The sequence below is a fragment of the Cryptomeria japonica genome, chromosome 8 (genome assembly GCF_030272615.1).
Source record: "Cryptomeria japonica chromosome 8, Sugi_1.0, whole genome shotgun sequence".
Classification (NCBI taxonomy): domain Eukaryota; kingdom Viridiplantae; phylum Streptophyta; class Pinopsida; order Cupressales; family Cupressaceae; genus Cryptomeria; species Cryptomeria japonica.
In genome coordinates, this window is record NC_081412.1 from 409772720 (window position 1) to 409777817 (window position 5098).

The 5098-nt window shown below is 33.8% G+C and overlaps 1 long non-coding RNA gene across 1 annotated transcript; it reads left to right on the plus strand.

Annotated features, from left to right (window-relative positions):
• The first annotated feature begins 1934 nt into the window (after positions 1-1934).
• Positions 1935-3523, plus strand: LOC131028578 (uncharacterized). The gene is made up of 3 exons (XR_009102608.2): positions 1935-2272; positions 2818-2890; positions 2965-3523. It is a non-coding gene; the product is annotated as an uncharacterized LOC131028578 (long non-coding RNA).
• Positions 3524-5098: the final 1575 nt, after the last annotated feature.

The window sequence follows — 5098 nt, forward strand, 5'->3', positions numbered from 1 at the left end:
TTATTTCTCCAAAATAACCACTAGTATATTATTCTTTATTGCCAACAATAAAGATCAATGCAAATTGCAGACTTAAAACCCTTGTATTTATTTTCTGTGAACTTTAGGCAAAAGAGAATGGTACAGTTGTGTTGGAAGAGGTACGACTGGCCTAAATAATGATTGTTTTGCTACTTGTGACCACCAAACTCTCTCCAATTTGTTGTGTGTGCAAATCTGATGCTAATCAAACCTTTAAAACTACTGAATTTGGCCCTCAATGGCCTGAAATGTGGTCTTCTGTATACCCAATTGCTAAATTAGTGAAAGGGGCTACGTTCTGACACCAAAATAATGAAGGGTTTCATCTCCAAGAGCTCTCTAAATGTCGCCTTTTCCGTTGCAGACCTGAGAATAACTTCAAACTTTAAAAAACTGAATCCCAAAGAATGACCAAACTCAACGCCCAATATGTCTTTATGCTTCCAATCCCTAATTCGAACCTCATAATGGAGATTCCAAGATTCTTGTATGGAGATTCCAAGATGCTTGTGGAATCTTCTAATCACTTAACCCATGCCAAAGAGAAGGGGGTCGATGCATCATGAGTAATTTGGCTCCTTTTTAAAATAAACATTAGCTTAGATAAAAGTGTCATGGTGCAATTTATTATTTCAACTTTATAAAGTTACTTTTTAATCAAAGTTGCTATTTATAGTATAAAGTAACATATAGGCTCTTATTATAAGCTTTTGTGATTTTTCTTTCACCCAATGGCAAAATTAATTATGAGGCCTTCTGTAACTGGATAACATCCTAGAAAGTTGGGGACATTACATAATGACACTTTATCTTGGAATGCACAACTTATGAAGATATCCATACTTAGTATGAAACAATTTGAAGGTTAACAACATGCACCATTTATTCGATGAAGATAGGACTGACCATACTACTAGCTTCCTAGTCAAGATTCATTATAGAAGATCTAACATTGAAAGTAATATAAATATAGATTAAGACTACTATTTTCTATCCTTTAGACTATGGAGTCTCGTATATATCATTAAAATCATTCATTCAATTATTTTTCAAGATGCTTATTAGCTTGCACCACAATGAAGGGAACTGAACCTAAAAAAATTGGGTTGTTTAGGTCTATCTGACAAGGAACCGCTTTTTCCCTCCTTAGATAAATAGCTATATGAAACTTTTAACGTTCATGAGGCTAAAAATAGCCTATGGGACAATCAGTGTTGATGTAATGATCTTTTACATTTTAGTTTGCTTCTTATTCAATGAGATGATAAACATCCCCACATTCTCAATTGTCTCCATAGTGAAAAACTGTGCCAAGAAACATTTGTCATTAAGTTGGCATACTTGTCTGTGATGTCCTTGAAAGCATCACATTCTAAAATAAAATGTTTTTATGATTCCACTATCTTGATAGTGCAAAAAATACACACCCTTACACCATGTCCCTATGTCATTGCTTAAGTCCATTTCCTACTTAAAAATAATTAGTTAGAATGTCTCCATACAAATTTTTAATTATGAAAAAATAAATAATTTAAAATATTTTTCTATTTTTGTGGAGATAAGCGATATTAAAAAAAATTTGCACAAATTTCTTAGCACAAATTATTATTAATACTATTCAAATAATTAACTATTCATATAACTACTAGCTTAAAATAAACTAAACGACAGCATGAAAACCTGCCTTATATATGCTTGCTTGCTTGTTGGGAAGGTTTCAACAGGCTTTGAAAAAGAGTTTGCATGTCATTAAACACTATCCCATCAATGGAGGTAAAGATCGATTTCATCTTTTGTGAAGATTATCTTTGTTGGAGACAGTTGTATCCTATTGGGCATCTTTTTTTCTTTTATTCGGCATCTTTCTTTTATCCGGCATCTTCATTTTTATTCCGCATCTTTCTTTATCTTTTAAACCGAGGTGAGTACAGATTTCAGGCCAAGGGAGAATTTTTCTTTACCAGTAATAGCCCCATAGCCCCTTTTCTGAGAATTTTTCTTTACCAGTAATACGTAGCCCCCATTGTGAGAATTTTTCTTTACCAGTTTGCCCACACTCTGAGAATCTGAGCTGTGTTCTCTGCTTTAGAAGATGCCTGCCCTTCCTTTTAGAAGATATAAAAGGAGAATGTGGTTGGTAGTTGGATTGTGTGCTAGCCAGGCCAGTGTTGCTCTTCAATGGAGTTGAACGCCTTAATACTGACCTCGCTATCACAATTCCGTCTGCCAAGCACCAACTACTTACCTCAAGGTAGCCTTTTTGCCATTAAGGATTCACAAATTTGTTCTTAATCAGTTTAAATACCAGAATTTTTTAATTTTTTTTTGTCAAAGTTCTTAATGTCAGATTATTTCTCAGGGTTGCAAATCCACTGATTTGCTTTGACAATATTATTTTGAAATTTTAATGGTGAAAAGTTTGTAGTTTTCCTTGTGTTTGTATATTTGAATTTTCCTGTACATTAAAGCTGTAAAGCGTTCATCAGCTAGATGTTTTGGTTTGTAGCTCAATATATGGCGAATTTTTGGGTAAGGGTTTATTGAATGAAAGTTCTAGGGTTTATTTTATTTGGCTTGAAAATTTGATGATGAAAAGTTTGCAGTTGTACTTGTGTTCGTATATTTGAATTTAGCTGTACATTAAAGCCGTAAAGCATTCATCAGCTAGACGTTTTGGCCGGTAGCTCAATATATGGCAAAATTTTTGGGGAACGGTTTATTGAATGATAGTTTTAGGGTTTATTCTATTTGGCTGTGACTGTGTCTTTTGGTTTCCATTTGTAATTGAGATTGCAGTGTTAGCAGATCTTCTCAAATAATAGCCTTTGTGGATGACCTTGATAGATGCCAGGAAAATGTTTCATTACAGGTATGTGAAACTCTAATTTGTTATGATTTAATCTTTGTTTTTAATCAAACTAATTTTGTTTTTCGTCAATTCAGGTTTTATCAGCTATAAATCTGGTGTTAGCTGAGTGCAAAATCAATGTTTGATCTGAAAATGGTTAAAGATTGAAGGAGCAGTTACAAGGATTTTCAAAGACAATGATTTTCACTTTTTATCTGCAAAATTATTCAAATTCTTTTAAATTTGCCAAATCCAAATTACATAGCTTTCTACAGCACCTATTGATGGAGATACAAATAAATGGGAAGCTTTCTACAAAACCTATTGTTGGAGATACAGACATGATTGTTAAAATCATATAACCTTTGTAAATTCTATACGCGTCGTTTGTGATTTATTTGAAAAATGGTGTTGATAATGATAATGATATCAATGTCCATAAAATGATAGAATTAGTCCATGGGACACTCTATGATATGGGACACTCTATGATGAGGAAAAATGGTGGCCCACAAATGTAAAGATTTGGGACATTGAACTCAAAACTTCTCTTTATTCCGCAAATTTAAAGTGGAATTTTTGCTATTTTTTATTTTTATAATAGGTAAAGTTAAAAATTATAGTGAAATTTGATTGGTCAAGGTTTAACAAGAAGAGGAAGCAGTGAGGAGACCATGAGCTCTTTGTTAAAGAATTGAAATTCTTGTTTTGTTTGTTGTTTTGGTATTGTTTTTTAGTTCGTCTTGAATTAGTGGCCAACTTTTGTTCTAGTTGCTTCTATACTTTTGTTTATGGTGAATTTATATAATAGGTTCAAGGCCCATCTTTAAGAGTCAAGATTGATAAACTTGTACATGATAATGAGAGGGTTAGGATGTCCTTAGCTTCATTTATTGCTCTTAGGTGGTTGATGGTTGGCTTTAGATATGCACTACAATTGACATTCATAAAACCTAGCTTTTGAAATCAAATCAATAATATATGAAGTATTATTTTGCATGGATAGGGTGACACTTACAATTTGGTCCTCATCATGTGACTTTATCCTTGTTTGGAAGCATTCTAAGAGTTGCTAGTGTACAAAGAGAAAGAGTGCAATTTCTTGGATCAATATTGCGAATGAAGAAGATTGCATACATGTTAAAGTAAAAATGCAATATGCCTAGATAATGAATGATAATATAATATATGTTTGGGCAAGTGCTAATCGAATGCTTTTTGTTTCTATTTGATATACTTCGAATGGTATTTAATCTATGGATGGTACTTTTATCGATTTACTAATGACTTGGGGTTTGCCTTTAAATATGAGATCCTTACACTCAATTTGAAATATTTCTTATACAAGTCAATGGATGATTTGGTCAAATTATTTGTAAGGGATGGATCAAGAAAGAGAGAAAGTATATCTAGTTTAAGAGGTTAAGGATAAAGGTGCAGTCTTATCTAATGGAAAAATCCACACTTACAATAGGGCAAAAACTAAGCGTAAAACAAGATGATAAGAGGGGTGGGGCGGGGTGAATCAGTGTAGGCACAAAAACTTCTCCTAAACCGATTTGATTGCAGAGTGTAAACTACTGACAATCTCCAACATCGGTCCAAACCAGACTACTACCGGTTAAACACAGTGCAACTTTGAAAGACATGAACCGGTCAATCTTCTTACCTTTCACACAACCTACTTCCTCATTTCCACTTTGTCCTTATGCATAAACAGATAATCTAGCATAAACAGATAATCTATCATCAGAAATATAATAACTTGCTAGATCAACATGATTCACCGCTTGACAGAAAACAACAAAGCATCACATGAAAAAGACATCACATATGACACATTTTTCATGTGGAAACCCAATTGGGAAAAACCATGGTGGGGATGAATACCCACAAGCCGTTTTGAACTCTTTAGAAGTCCACTCTATTAGAAGCCTAGTCCGGTTAAAGACTGTTACAACAGGTTATGTTAGGAACCGATCCTGTTAGGGATCACTCGGTTAAGGGATGGCTAGAATACCCGGTTAAGGGTTAAACCCTGTTAGAGGTTATCTTGTCAGAGGATTTTATGAACTCAATGGCTTAGAGTCACCTTGTTAAAGGATTTACAGCAAGCTGGTTAAAGCTACCCGGTTAAGGGATTTTCTATCTGTTGAAGTAGTTAAAGATCAACAGGTGTTACAATGATATGGTAATAGCACTCAATGCCAATGCAGATCCGGTTTAGTT